Below are 16,841 nucleotides of genomic sequence, written 5' to 3'. Positions count from 1 at the left end.
TTTAAGTGCTATTACTTGACGATTGCAGGGCAGTAACCCGAGAATGTCGACAGTCATCAGCCAATGCAGGTTGTGTATGGGAGAGCCATCAGCAGATCAAGTAGACCTTAATGACTTCAGACTGCTTCGTGGTGGTACATACTGTTGGTTCGCTTTCTTTAGCCCTTTGAAACCCTGTAGGTGTTGGCTTGTGCTACATAATAAAGTTATAACATAAAATAACATAATGTGTATGTTGGTTTATAAATAGCATGCCAAAGCAAAAACAAAGACCGTTCTCTATATGTTACCATATGTGATATTTAATAATCAGTAAACATCAAAACATCGATTGCACGTTGCTTGACCCATGGCCAATGGTTATGAAATATACACATTGATGCTAACACGTCTCTTCCACTAGTTTAAACGCATTCAGGTCAGAACATTATCCAGAAATTACGTACGGATTGCTAACTATGATTTCTAAATTCGACCACGAATGCTTCAAACTTGTCTTTTGCCACATATCTGCACCTGACCGATATTAGCTGAGTAAGTAGTGAAATGCCACACATCATTGAGCTTTTTAGTCAATGATGTGATAATAAGGATATTCATCTGGAAATTATTTCTTCTGCAATTTTACACTAAGCATACCAACTGCGTGAATCGAACAATTTTTCCATTCCAGTGCCCCACAGCAGGTGGAATCAATCCCCAAGTGGACGTAATTGCTATAAAATATTCAAGACGCTATGTACATGAACTTTGAAGAGTGTTGGTAATATGTCAACACGTCACGTGGCATTAAATAAGAACACTCATGCTTTTTCATAAAATATCTTTCTTCTAAAATTAAATGAAGAATCACATGTACAACTTAACATTTAGTACACAGAGATTGATCCTCTCTTTTTGCTTAAATGTTATCTTATCTTAATTTAGTATAAGATGTCACCAGGTACCTAGTAGCTTAATGAATGACAACCTTTTTGCTGTTTCATGTGGAGAGCTCTCTATAACCTTGGCTAGATTAGTATATCCATGCTATAGTATGGCCAATATCAACGCATTGTTCTTTATATCTGCCTGATGTCTATTTTTGATAAATATGATCTTTCTGCGTACACTATTGCCATGCTGCCACCACTCAATAGTATATTATGCAAAGTGTCCCCTGCATTCACCACTCAACGATTTCTTTTTGTATTACACACAAATACAGCCTTGGCCTGTCTGGATCCCAAAAGAGGTGCTACTTCTTCCTTCTATCCGGAGAGCAGCCTTCACCCAGGACGTCCCTGAGAAGGTGTCTTCATCTCATTCAACCTCCCTTCTTGATTTTCAGGCCAGGTCCAGAACAAGGTGAATAGTTGTTTCTTTGATTTTAGGGTTTCTCAGATATCAGTATTCTCTCCCTGTCTTTGGGCTTGCACCCGAGACGTCAGGGTAAATATGTATAGGAATACATACATTCACATATAAAACTGATATGACAGCTTATTGGGTGTTACATCTATTGTTGAGATCTGTCGTTAACTTGAAGCTCCCCCGTTTGATTCCTTGCTGGTAACATTATGACTCTGACATCGGTAATTCAGATGAGTAATAACTACTACTGGTTATCAACTTTGATATGCCATACAAACGCAAGAGTGTGCTATATAACCATAGTAGTTTTGTATTAAGAGCTGAATGAACGCTGAAATAAATGATGATGACCTTCTTTATGAATGGACTTTGCTATGCAGAACACAGCTTTGATGCTTAAAGAATTAACCCACTTTCCACCGATGAACGTTGAAAAAAAATGTAAACATAATTTCTCTCACAATACTGTAAAGGTATCTGAATTGAATTTTACGGTTAAGACAACTTGCCCCTAAATAATTGACCACTTAGGAAATAATTGTGGAAAGTGCCTTACTAAATCAGGGTGTTCCACCTCTGTATTGATCCGCTGGGGTCTTCATAAGAAATACATTGTCGACATAGGGGAGTCTTCTGCAATATCCACTGAAGACAATGAACATTATTTCGTCATTCGTTTATTTATTTATTGCAGGTAACTTGTAGTGCTCACTCGACCCGAAGATATTGGAGGGCTTTAGAGGAGCAACAATTACATTATATAAGGACACATTATTTTTTTGACAGGGAAATTAAGTGATTTGTCCAAAATTAGAGGATGTTGAGCCGATGCCGACTCGTACCTGGTTCCCCAGCTCCAAAGTCTGTATCTCTGCCCATTAAGCGACATTCTCTCCCATCATCTTCAATACCCACTGGTAAAACCAGAAGCCTAATTTGTTCTCATCTCACCCCTTTCTCTAAATATTCCAAGGTGGTGTTGTGGCATCAGCCACTGTATCAGAGTGTGAGTAGTTTGAACTGTACACACTTGTGGATGGGAAGCCAGTGGAGATGTTGAGGTAAATGGAAGTGTGTGCAGAGGGTGGGAGGTTGAGTGTGAGTCTGGCTGCTACTTTTTGGATGGCCTGGAGTCTCTTGGTAAGATGGGCAGATAATCTGACAGAGAGTGCATTCCCTTAGTCTAACTTGCTGGTGATTGAAACGTGGGTGACTGTTCGACGATTGTTGAGAGAAAGTCATCTGAAGTCTTTTTTGAGGATCTTGATGGTATGGAAGAAGGGGTAGATGCCAAACCATTTAATGTGTTGAAAGGCCAGGTACCAACATTGAATGACAATTTGACTGTCAGGCAGTAATGAGTGGGAAGGTAATCTGCTATAAAGTAAGGAGAGTAGCCCATATGGATGTAGCAGCTCCAGTTCAAGCCTATGCAGAGGGTTGTCTCTATCTGCAAGGCACTGGTCATTGATGATAACTAGCTGTGATGCCCAATATTGTAACTATGTCTGCCCAACCCCATCCTGCCTCAAATGGGGGGGATCTGCTTTTCATGAAGGACATTTTAGGGGTGTTGCCTGCCCAAAAGAAGCCATAGATCTGGGCCTGTAGGTCCGCAAAGAAGACTGGTTGTAGGGGGGGTAAGGATAGTGTTGTAGTATGTACAGAAACTCGGGAAGGGCCACCATCCTGAAGAGGGCACCCCTGTTCACAATCAAGAAGGAGAGCTTCAACTACTCCCCATGTCTCTCTGCATTCTGGCCATCAGTGGGTGTAGGAGAGTAGGGTCTGCTTCCTATGGTTACCCCCACCTTTTGCTGTGTTTCACTGGTTTTTTGACTTTAGTATGGCTGTGGCCCTGCTAATCAGGCCCACAGCCTAGCTGTTCTCTCTCTAAATTGACAGCATATTCTTTAGGTACATACCAGATTGGTTACTGGGTCACCCTTATGAGCCCCTGTATATGGTACCTAAGGTACACAGGGCATAGGGACCCCAGAGGCCTACCTGGGGCTGAAGCATGTATTGTGCCACCCCTGGTTAGCCTTCCAAACTGACACCACAGGTCTGCACTTGCAGCCTGGGTAAGGTGGTGTAAGCACCCCTTACTTAAATATAGTATGCCTATATCTACCTTTATTTATAGACACATAGAAACCTATAAGTCACTCCTATGGCAGGCCTTGACAATCCTGGAGGCAGAGGGCTTGGTTTTGTGTTAGAGGGTGCCCTAGCATGAACTGAGTCCCTCTGCAGCTTTCAGAACCATCTCCTTATAGCTGTTCTATGATACAGCCATACCATATACTCTTAAGTGCATTATAATCCTCACGGTTAATGTTAACTTTGGTTTGGCTTTATCAAAACATGTTGTGTAAGGTGTCAAACACTTTGGAATACTACCCCTCACCAGTTCTGGTGGTGGGGGTAGCATTCCTCCCTTCTAGAGGGAGAAGACATGTACATACTGGTAAACCCGGTTAAAGTTAAACAGAGCCCCAGCATCACAAAATGGATGCTGCTGCCACAGACACAAGTCTGCCCTCCTGCTGCTGGACGAAACTCCTGCAGAGGAGGCCTGGACAATAGGTTTCCTGTCCAGGTAGGTGCTAGCATCTCCCCAGACAGGATTTAGTGCATTGGGGCAGGGTGGGCTGCATTCAGTGAATGCTTTTCAGTCACTGCCTAGGGCACACAAGGTGCTCCAGGCATTTCCCAGTTCAAACCGGTTGCTGGGGCACTGAGCCTCAACTCTGGTGTGAAACTGGACAAAGGGGAAGGGGTGTAACGACCCCCTTCCCAGATCCACCCATAGGAGGGACCTTAGAGTTAGTCCAACACTTAAACTTGCTATAAGAATAGGATCCCAGTCCCTAGGACTTTAGATAACCCTGGACGAAATTTTGCAACATATATCCTGGACCTTCGACATTCCATATCGACTGGAAGATGTAAGAAATCTCCCTTGTGGTCAAGGAGTGACCACCCTGTTCAAACAGGCAACAATAGCATCTTTGCATGTCTGCATTTTCTAGGCTCCTGCTTGATCCCGGAGAATTTGTGACGCAGGACACAGACTTTCAGACATCTCTAGAGCTGACCCAAGCTCCCAGCAAAGCTGAGACCAGTAGCTGACATGAGAGACGTGGGACCGGAACTCCTGGACATCCTGCATTTTTGCACTTGCACCTACTTCCCGAGGTATCCTGAAGCCGTGCATTGGGTTATGTGAAGCCCCTGCCCGAAGCACCTTTTGCACTGAAGTACAGAGGCCAGTACTCCACGAGTGACCCGTGAGTCCCCTTTCTTCACCGCAGCTTGAGGCCCCTTTGCAGTTCCTCGTCCATTGGTTAGCTTTCCTGGTTGCTCCAGATGTTGTCAGACTCTCCTCCAAAGGAGGAATCCCCCGGGCCTTGCTGGTCTGAACCGAAGCCAATCTTGTCATCCTGCGTGGGTTGCTGTTGCCAAGGCTTGTTGGGTCCAATCTGGATTCTGATGCTGCAGCACTTGACATCCTTTGTGGGACAGCTTGAATCCAGCTCCTGGTTGTCTTTGACGCCTCCTGGTCCTCGTGGCTGAAGAGTTAAGATTCACCTCTTTCACATGAAAACACCGGACATTGGTTGGGATCGTCCCATCCACATCATGGTCACTGGCTATTGACCCAGACACTGTCCCCTCTGATTTCAGGTTCTTCACAGCTCCAATCCACTCTTGGATCCACTCGGACCCTTTTCCTCTGGTCACCTGCAGCATTTCTTCGTAGCTCTCCATAGGAATTGACAACGAAACCTGACACCAAAAGACACCTATGCACCCGGCTTCCCTGCGTGAGGTAACACAAGTACTCCAGTGTTCCCGTGGGTCTTGACTCTCAAAGTATCCTAGTCTAAAAGAGTTCCATTGTAGTTCACCTCTAAGTGCCCTTAATCTTTAAAATTGTAACTTGTTCGTTCTCCATAGAAAGTCATTGGTGATCCGCAGCTGTGTTTAGAGACTGCACGCGTCCCCCGTGGGCCTCCTGTGTCCCTACCTTGGGTAGTTCCTGGTAGCCCCAGCTGATCTACAGGCCCTAGGCCTGCTTTCTAACCTTCATGTGGTTCTTATATCACTACTTTAGTATATGGTTTGAGAGGCCCCTAGGGCATAACGTATACTGTGCAACTTATTGTATGCTAATTAAGTTCCTTGTATTGTACTTTTACCTCTGACCTCAGAAAGAGTCCAGAGGGGTTGTGTTTCAAATAAATACATATATATTTGATATATACCTTGTGTGGTGAGCTTTCATTTGATTGTTCAAGAGATTATAATTGGTAAAACAACTAGCTTAACTCGCCTCTAAGTCTTAGCCTGAAGGCTGCTCTCCACAGCTACCACTTGGATAGCTTTCTATAAAGGTGGACTTTAAACCTACCATCAATAAGGGTCGTTTGGACTGGTGCAAGGTACCCACTAGAATAGTGAACATCATATGCCAGGCCAACTTCTCACAGTGGGGTAATGTGCTCTTGCGCTCCTCCCAATTTTTGTTGGGGGTGGTGGGTCAGGTCACGTCACATCCACTGCTTCAGTCAGTGGTTCATTCACGTCCCGGGTACTGATCTCAGGTGCTTGAACTCAGGTGCAGGCGCTGGATCCCTGGGCTCATCTCTCCCTGCACAATGTTGTGCGGCAAGGGGGAGAGGAGCCAGGGCTGCAAGGGGTCATTCTCCTAGTGAACCTGGGCCTCACATCTGTGGCCACCAGCAAAAATTGCCAGTATAGGAGGGGTCCCTGTGGCCCACTGGCCCCCGCCTGTGTGCCACCCCACAACTGCTTTTTCCCAGCCACCGACAATGCCTTGCGCTGGCAGCCATGTTGGTCACCTCTCTGTGAAGTCCCTTAGGGACACTGTGCTTCTCTAGCCCCTCCTGTCAGTCCCTGAAGGGGGTCTGTGGGGCAGAGGATGACAGATTTCGAGTCCGGGGAGAAAAGGTGTCCTTGTGGCTGTCCTGATCTCAGGCTGGTGTTTGAGAGTGTTTGCTTATGTCGGGTCGGGCAGGGGGGCCTAAGCGGTGTGCAGAATTTTGTGGCCAACGTCATAGCCACTAGCCGCACCCTTCATTCCCCTGACTCTCATTTCTACTTAGCAGCCCTTTCAAATTTCCATGCCTATTTCTATGCTCCACACTGGCTTGGTTCCCTTCTACAGCATGGTTCTCCTCCCATCAAACTTGTCTGTCATGTTTTCACAAGTCCATGAATCTGCTAATTTATCCTCCTGTTTATTGGGGATAGGGAAAACATATCATGTCACCTTCAGCTAACACTTTGCTTCACCTCTGTAGTGAGAAGGAGAGGTCACATATAATCCACAAAGAAGGCCCAGCTACGTACACCCAAACACAGAACATCTATGGACTTCTCATCCAATATGGGAGCTCTGACTCTAAAAGCCTTCTAGGACCCAAAAAATAAAAGAAAATGCCCATTCCCCAAAATAAAATACAAATGAGTGCCAATGCACTATGGAGATGCAAAATCTGAGCAGCTTCCTTTGTTCTCCTACCCCATGCAGCAACTACAATGGCATACACCTACAAGTGTTCCCCTGTCATCATGCGGGAACAGGTTCCCAATACAAACATCCAAAGCCAAATCACCCAGCAGGAATACCATATACCCATGAGGACTTCAATCTATTTTCCCACTATCTCCATACCAAACTTGCCCTCAACTGGTTTTCAGCGTATTCAGAAGTTTCCGATTGACACTGGATACACATATGTTTGTATGAGGCATGTTTCAATTTTTGCCACACAGCTCAGCGATTTCCTCATGAGAACATCAGAGCTCACAGGAGTGCGTAGGCTCCCAAGACTTGTGACCATCTTAGGAACTGCTAAGTATTTCAGCTGTGCCCACAAAACAGCATACACCAAACCTTGGAAGTTCTGATAGATATAGTACCTCACTCCAGAGTTAAGCTCATATATGCCTGGTAACTATTTCAGGTTAATGTTGTGCCTTTCACAGCAACTCCTCTACCTCGCCAGGCAACTATTAATCTGGAAAGACAGTGTCTTTGTACAGCAGTCTAATTTTTTCAAGAAGAAAACACAAGTTCCAAGCATGCAAAATCGTAGATTTGCAAACTAAGTTGCTTATATTCAAGTGCATATACAAGATGCACAAATGCAAGCATGATATGATTGTAAATTGTGCTCACAGCTCGGTGCAATGTAAACAAAAGTACTCAAGTGGTAAGTATAAAAAGTGCAACTGAGGTCAACTTAGTTCACAAAATTATGATTTTGCGTGCTTGGTCCTTGTTTTGTCTTCTTGTGTAACTTAGGCTTCTTTTGTTTTTGTGTGTAAGCTACACTCTTTATGGCATTGACTCCCATAAGTAAATATGGATAGAATACCATATTTGGCAGAATAATCTGTAGTCCTCTGAGTGAAGGAATATTTAGGAGCTGCTGTTCTTATATCCCTTATCCATGCCAAAGGCTGACATCTATTATCCTTGGTGCCACCAAATAGTCCAGGGGCAGGACCAAGGCCAAGGGGGCAGGGGCGGATCTCGTTCTTGACCATTTAACTTAGGGAGCGTTTAGTGTTTGCACTGTCTGGCTATGAGAAAAGCTGCTAATCTACCAAACACTTCTAGCTTAACTTCTGCACGAGTAGAAGACTCTAACATTTGACATTTTCTGCCCCAAGTAAGGAGATGGTCCACTGGGAATGCTATATTTTGTCATTTCTAGCACTTCATTGGAAAGAGCACTTTGATCAGTATGTGCTGAACTGCTTCATGTCACCCTATTCCAAATTTTCCAGAAAACAAAAACAACAAAAAAAACTCTGGTTTGATTCTATGAACTTGATTATAATTAACAGTGTCATTTAGGGAAGGCCGAGGTCAGACAATTCTAGTGTTATGTTTCTCCTTGCAATCTGCATGCATCGCTATTACTGGTAATCTCTTAAAGTAAATACCCTACTGACTTTAGCTAGTTTTAGTAACTTATTGCAAATCCCTGTCACTAGTCACGTTTTATTAAAACACTGTAGAACCTCTATTTGTATTCTGTACAGATGTTTCAAAGAAGCTTACAGTGACCCAATTTTTTTGTCTTGTCACTATATAATGATTGACCTTATTAGGCACTTAGATTATGCTTATAAGGTGTCCAAACCATCACCCATGGCAGACTGAGTGGTTAAGTCTTAACTTCAGCACTTGCACCATGGCGTCAAAAAGATGACATGGATCCACCTCCTCAACGCCCTAACTTTCCTACTAGAGAGAGATGTTGCTTTCAGAAAGATGGGTTAAGCTCAAGGAAGGAGGGACTGGTCTTGGCTGGGCTGCTTCATCGTCTCCTGAGTTTCGTTGTTGAAACTTGCAAAGAGAGGACAACCTGGCTACTTAAGTCCTGACTAACTTTTGAATTATACACCCTTCCACACCCTTTGATGATTGACAGGGTCCTTTGTTACGTATGAATCTGCGATCAACTGGCGCCCGAACAGGGACCCCTCCCCCACCCCACGCGCCGGTTGGTGCGTTGCAACCTTTGCCCCCTGCCATAAGTCAAGACGGACAACTACGCGTACCTGCAGGATTTACTGTATTTCCCTCTCTCCTACGGAGGTGACGGAGACTGCGATCAGCACCCAGACGAGGCGGTGAGGAGTGCGGAGGATCCCGACCAGAGCCTAGCCGAAAGAAGCAAGGTCCGAGGTGTCAAGAGGCCCACCAGTTCCGAAGTATTCACGTATCGAGTCGAGTCGAGTCCAGTCCGGTCCAGTCCAGTCGAGTTTTCCGAGGCCTTCTGTTCCGTGCTTCCCGGTGAGTACCATTGCTGGGGACGCATCTAGACGGGTGCATTATTATGTATCCGGTAAAGACGGGTTTGGGTACACAAACACGGTCTGCACTGTTTTAGACAGTGTATCTGTACTGTTTAGCAGTACATCAGGCATTCAAGTTCTTGCACTGTTCTCAACAGTGTATCTGTACTGTTTAGCAGTACATCTAGTATCAAGGGTAGTCATATGTGTTCAAAATGTTTTCATGTGATTAATGTCGTGGTATGAGTGATTGTTTGATGTACATTACTGTGTTTTTGTGTAACTAGCTGTGTTCAGAGTAAGTAACAAGTATCGAGTATCCAGTACTAAGTAACAAGATGCCGTTTTTTAATAAATTAAGACAGATAGGAACTAGGAAAGGGATACTAGAGGAAGAAATTCCTTTCCCCCCTAGGGACACTCCTGGAAATTTTATGTACCATAAGCATGGCTTAGATGCCATACTGTACCTAGATTTATGGGCTGATTACACCAAGCACCTAGAAGAGAGACACAGGTGGCCCGTTACAGGAACATGGGATGCCGAGTGCATCATGAGAGTAGAGGAAGCGCTATGGAAAAAGAAAGCCAGACAATCGCAGAAAGATGCCATAGAATTGTGGCGTAAAGAATCACATAAACGTGCCGAAAAAGCACTCCGAAAAGAAGAAAAACATAGAGAAGAGTCGGATGAAGTCCGAGAAAACGAATTAGTTACTGAAGGGATCCGAGTAAAAGCAGAACAAGTAGACCGCATGCGAAACACTCTTGCAAATGGCATGTACTTTGTGGCCGAGGGTTTGCCTAAAGCCACTTCAGAAATACCGAAAGATCTGCCGCCACCATTGGTTCCAACTAAAGTAAGTCACAGGACCACCAAAGACATATTCCTTGCTTCCTATCTAGACGATGTAGCTCCCGCTTACACCAATCCACGTGCCCACGTACCGCCTACTGACGGTGACGGAGGTGGCAACCCACTCCAAGACAATGTCCCGCCATTACCGCAACAAAGTTCACCCGTTCGACAACCTGCTCCACCTGCTCCTCCACCTCCACCACTTCCCACATCTAAGATTAATATACTAAATCCGTTTGCGCCTGATCCTAATAAGAGACAAGTCCAGGTACACATACAGACTCCACAGGCAAATAATGCTCAAGCCTCCGCCTCAGGAGGTGCGACAGGAGGTCTCCAGACCCCGCCATCAACACACAGATTGAACGTTAGGGACATAATGAAGCAACGTACACCCCAAACACCACGTTTCGACATGCTTAAAGAACCCCTTCCAATTTGCAGATATGATCCAGTACCCGGTAAAGACGATAGAATGTTGTTAGCATCACTACGCTTACGAAAAGTTGCAGATTACCTAGTGTTATTTCCAGGAATGACTGAACACCTAGATAGAATATATCATTTTATCCAGACTGGGGAAGATCCTGAAAGTATTAAAGAGGCCCTGGCTCACCAGAAAGTTGACACTCAAGGTTGTATATTACGTTTCTTCATAAATTGCTTAATAAGAGAACGAGACAGGCCTGGAGTAGACAAGGAAGAGATGGAAGCACTAAACAGGTGGGGTCAAAATATAGCCGAAGGAAACCATGATAAACTGAATTGTATAGCAAGCATGTACAAGAAAATCAGAAAAGCAGTAATAGAAATACACGAAAAAGAACAAGAAAAAGAAAAAGAAAGCGGCAGGAATGACTCCTCCGAGGAGGACGGACCTGAAGAACCTGACACGGCTAAAGAAATGATAGCGTATGTGGGTAAGGGAAATTACCTTAAGAAAGGCATTCGCCCAGAAAGCAAGAGAGTTTTTCTCTCTGGCATATCAAAACCGAGTTCTCCTGAATATCTGTTTCAAGGTACCGATAAAATTCTTCAAGAACGAATGGGGTACCATGTACTCAATTCTATGGATGAACAAGAACTAGCCCGGTCAGCAGTACTATGGGCTGACAATCCTAGCACATACAATGATGATACAGTAGCACAGACATTTCTGAACCTTTCCCCAGACGAGCAGAAATTAGCTGGTGTGTACATGATTCAGCATCTCATCACGTTATACAGACAACAACATTCTGATCCAGGTCCCTTACCTGATACATTAGAAGCACTACTTATGAATAGATGGAGAGGCCTAAGTACCAAGTTAATTCAAATAATTCTAGAACAACGGCACAGATATAACGCTTTCTTAGGCCCACAATATGTTTCAGCTCCGCCCCCAGAAAGAAAAATGTTTCATTTTGACAGGCAGAATCCTTTACGAGAAGTACACCCAGTTATGAATGCCGATAATACCTTGGAACGTGTGTTTGTGTACACACCTTTAACAAAGTTGGAATTGTTAGAAATGAAGAAACTATTACCCTGTCATGATAAAGACCCTGCAGGTTTTCACCGAGAACTTAAGGACATGTTACTCATGGGAGATTACACGTATACAGATATTACGAAATTGTTAAAAGTACTGCTGCCCACCGGCATTTACGAGAAACTCAAGGAAAAAGAATGGGAGGTGGGAGATAAAAAGATTATTTGGACTGAAATAGAAGACGAGGAAAAAGCTCGTACTCCAGGGCTAGGCCTTGGGGACAAAGCTAAAGCATTACCAGGTTTAATAGTACAGGTTTTGCCAAGATTATTGACAACTAAAAAGGAAGACTGGGACGCAATCTCAGCCTGTAAACAGAAACACGATGAAGATACTAGTGACTTCTATTCAAGATTCGAGAAATGTTTCATTATTAATAGTGGCCTGAAACCAGGTAGCGAGTCATACCCACATCTTTTTGTAACAAAATTAGTCGAGAATTCCCTGACACAAGTTAAGAACCGTGTATATAAAGTTGAAAGTACATGGCAAGCAAATACGCCATCCCAGATGTTACAAATGTTACAATATCACCAGAACAGAATTAGAGAAGAACAGGATCACGAACAGAGACGTATGAAAGACACGAAAATGAAAATGTTAGTGGCCCAGTCGGTTCCAGCCGACGGTCAGAGAAAGGGTGCGACCCAGACAGGTAATTCAGCAGCTCCCGTTAAAGGGACATGCAACTATTGCAAACAGCCAGGTCACTACGTAAATGAATGTCCAGTTCTGAAACACAATATATCAACAGGTAAAACTAAAGAAAGACCGCGTCAGCCTAGACAAGACCAGGTCCAGCAACAGACTTCACAGAATATACAGCCTATGCATGCTCCACCACATACAGTACAGACCGTAGCGGTATCACAGCCACAGCCACAGCCCTTTGCCGCGACTCAGCAAGTGTCACAGCAGATGTACCAGTATGCCCAATCTGATTACCCCGATTATCAGCGATACACATGAAACAGCCTAGAGAGGGAGGTTGGCTTGCCTCTTATTGAGATTCCTGTAGATCAAGAGGGTCCTTATGTACACAGTCAAGTATTGGGAAAAGACAGAAAGTTTTTAATTGACACAGGGGCAAGCCGCACAACGATCAGTCATGATGAAGTCCCAGGGGCACCCCTCTCAGGCTCACAGAATGTTTCCCTTGGTTTTTCAGGAAAGCCTATTATAAATGAAGTATCGAAACCCGTCCCCCTAGCAGTAGGTCCATTATCACGTGTTACAGACTTGTTACTCACGAAATCATGTCCAGAAAACTTGCTAGGTATCAAGACACTGAAGGCTCTAGGAGCTGTGATATGTTGTTCTCCGGAAGGAGTTAGACTTTTTCTGCGTGACTTTAAGGGTCACTATGTATTACGAGAGTTTGATGTCAGATTGAAAAATGTACCGAAACACCTGTGGGCACAAGGCCCAACCGATGTAGGTTGCATGCACATCACACCATACCGTGTTACACTCAAACCAGGAGTTGTTTTACCACGAATCAGACAATACAAGTTACCACCCGATGCTGTAGTGGCTTTGCTGGAAATCTTTGAAGAGCTCATTGCCCAAGGAGTGGTCATAGAAACCGACTCCAATATCTGTAATTCCCCTATCATTCCGATTCTTAAACGTACTGATCCCAATGCACCGCCAGTATATCGGCTGGTGATTGATTTACGAGAACTGAATAAATGCATTGTTCCACAGTATCCTGTGGTTCCCGACATCTCATCCTTATTGACTGCTATTGATTCAGAAGCGACGTTCTTTACTGTAATTGACCTCAAGAACGCCTTCTTCAGTGTACCCATTGATCCAGAGAGCCAATATCTCTTCGGATTCAGTTTAAATGGCCGAAGTTTCAAATTTTCACGCGCACCTCAAGGATTCACAGAAAGCCCCAGCATCTATAGCCAAGCACTGAAAAGACAACTTGACTGTATCCAAATGCCAGTTAACACTGCCTTACTACAGTACGTCGATGATCTGCTGATCACCGCACGAAGTGAACCTGAATGTGAACAAGCATCACTAACAGTTTTACATTTTCTGGCTGACAAGGGACACAAGGTGTCTCCTTCGAAGCTACAATTCTGTGTTCAGCAAGTTGTGTACCTGGGTCACTTGCTGTCCAAAGTGGGGAGACAGCTCACTCCTGACCGCATCCAGTTAATTGTAAACATGCCACAACTCCAGACACAAAAGGAAGTGCGGGCCTTTATAGGCCTCACCTCGTACTGCAGACAATGGATTCCTCAGTATGCATTTCTAGCTAAACAACTTATTCAATTAACAACGCAGGAGGCAGCGACTTCGACTGCCCTCCCCTGGACTCCGGAACATACACAGGCTTTTGAGGAATTAAAGAAAGCTTTATGTCAAGCACCAGTTTTAGCGCACCATGTTACAGCAAACCTTTTACACTTTTTGTTACAGAACGTGATGGTACAGCGTTGTCTGTCCTCACACAAGATCAAGCAGGTTCACATAAGCCTTGTGCTTATTTTTCAAGTACATTGGATTCAGTGGCCCAGGCTCTGCCTGCGTGCTTAAAATAAGTTGCAGCGACAGCCCTAGCAATCAGACAAAGCGACTCAATAGTATTAGGACATCCATTGACAGTACAAGTTCCACATTCTGTAGAGGTCCTTCTAAACCGAACACAGACTCAACGCCTGACTATAGCACGACTGACAGGTTATGAATTAACGCTATTCCAGCCACACATAGAAATCAGACGCTGTAACATTCTAAATCCTGCAACATTGTTACCTTCGATTATGACAGATTCAGCCCCACATGATTGTATAGAGATCATTAATGCAGTAACAAAGCCCCGACGAGACTTAACAGATGTTCCACTGACAAATCCAGACCTGACACTTTACGTGGACGGTTCATGTATGAGAACAAACACAGGAGAATTAGTAGCCGCGTATGCAGTGACCACTGAAACTGAAGTCAAAGAAACACATCGTATAGATACACTGTCCACTCAAGCAGCAGAGCTTATTGCTCTGACCCGAGCCTGTATACTAGCCAAGAACAGAAATGTTAACATATACACCGATTCACGTTATGCTTTCGGAGTCGTACACGACTTCGGAGTGTTATGGCAAGAACGAGGTTTCTTGACCTCTCACGGTGCCAAGATTCAACACGGTCCCCTCATTCAAGCACTGTTAGAAGCAATACATCTGCCTTCAGGCATATCTATCATGAAGTGTAAAGCACATACTAAAGTTACAGACTCTATTTCCCAGGGTAACGACCTGGCAGACCAAACAGCAAAACATACAGCATTGACTCACACCCAGACAACTGATGTAACAAAGATCATAGTGCCGACACATTGTATGACAGTTAGGGATCCCACACTAGATGTAATCGATATTCAGACACATGCTACTCCAGATGAAATAAAGAAATGGACTGAACTAGGAGGGATCCAGACAGATCAGGGATGGATGACGAAGGGAAAATCTACATGGTTTCTCCCCGACTCTATGGTTCAAGTCATAATAAATACAGCACATAGTCCAGCACACCTAGGAGAAAAAGCTATGTTAGACAGTTTACAGAATCTCTGGTACAACAAACATTTACGAGCAGCAGCAAAACAGAAAGTGCGTACTTGCATGATCTGTTGTCAGTTCAATCCAGGTAAAAGCGTCCCTGTAGAGCAAGGTGGATTTCATCCTCCCGATCACCCTTTTGAAGTCCTCCAGATGGATTATATCCAGATGGAACGTTGTCGAGGATTCAAGTACGTCCTCGTAGTTGTTTGTGCACTTTCCCGTTGGACCGAAGCATATCCAGTCCCAGATTACACTGCCCCGACCACTGCCAAGCAGCTGGTTCGAGAATTCTTCCCACCGTACGGCTTGCCTCGTATCGTGTACTCAGATAACGGACAGCCATTCTCATCCGAGCTCATGAAGCAGGTCTCACTTCTGCTAGGATACCAGTGGAAATTCCATTGCGTCCGACATCCCGAGGCAGCTGGCCTTGTAGAAAGGCACAATCAGACACTGAAAACCCGTCTTGCAAAAATATGTAAAGAGAAAGGGGTCGACTGGATAGTCGCCCTGCCAGTTGCACTATTCTACATGAGAATGGTCCCACATTCGAGATCAGGACTATCCCCGTATGAGGTGGTCTTTGGCCGACCACCAAATATGTGGGGGACGCCCATGCCTAAGAAAATAACCGATGTTGACTGTAATATGCTGACAGATTACCTTGCCTCCTTGATGTCTGCACTCCAATCATGTCGTTCACAGGTTGCCGCAGCCTTTCCCGACAACACTGATGTGAAGCCACACGATGTCCGTCCTGGAGATACTGTCCTGATACGAAATTTCGATAGGAGGAGTCCGCTGGAGCCCCGTTGGCAGGAGCCGAAGCTCGTCCTTCTGACCACGAGGACTGCAATCAAGGTTGATGGCCGAAAGGGGTGGATTCATACGAGTCATATTAAAAAGTGTAATGAACTGTTGCCAGAGACTGACTCTTCCACCCCCTCAAAGGACTGCCCCGATTCTAGTGACTTTAAAGTTCCCAAGAGAGAGAAAACTCCGCAAGAGGAGTATAAATCAAAGTTGCGGTCTAGCAAGTCAGACAGTTTAATTGTTTAAGTCCTCCCCTAGGTGAATCGGTTAAATTAGTTTCTGACATGTATCCCCTAGACCGAGATAGAGAGAGAGAGAGACAACTCAAGAAACGTGCATATTGTAAATCACTTCGTAGTCACTGTATAGTGACATTATTGGTTATGTTTTTTCTAAGCCTTCTGATGATTGCTGCCAGTATATTGTTGCATATATATTACCCTATCTTCAAGCGTGCCCAATCTGCTTACAATGTCACTGCCGAACATTCTTTTAGTGAATTACCCCCACACGAGTTATCTTACAGACTTGCGCTGCGCAACAACACATTCATTAGTATGTTACATCACTCCCATCAGACTAATAATGCTACAAACTGTTGGATATGTGGCCGACTCCCTCCCTATCAGAAATACAAGGGAGTTCTGCCTCTCTTTCCATACCCGTTCACTCACAATGGCTCATGTGGTGCATGGTTTAGATTAATTAATTCTTTAGATTCTGATATTGCTGTTTTCGAAGGAAATTGGGTTTGGGGAAACCTGAACTTAGTTCTGCTTAAAGCCTGTTACCCTGACAAGAAGGGACATCCCACTAGGACAGGAACTGATCTAGAAAATGAAGTATATGGATTAGGTAATTA

Source organism: Lissotriton vulgaris, chromosome 5 (assembly GCF_964263255.1).
Source record: "Lissotriton vulgaris chromosome 5, aLisVul1.2, whole genome shotgun sequence".
Taxonomy (NCBI): Eukaryota; Metazoa; Chordata; class Amphibia; order Caudata; family Salamandridae; genus Lissotriton; species Lissotriton vulgaris.
Note: the sequence above shows the minus strand (reverse complement) of the source record.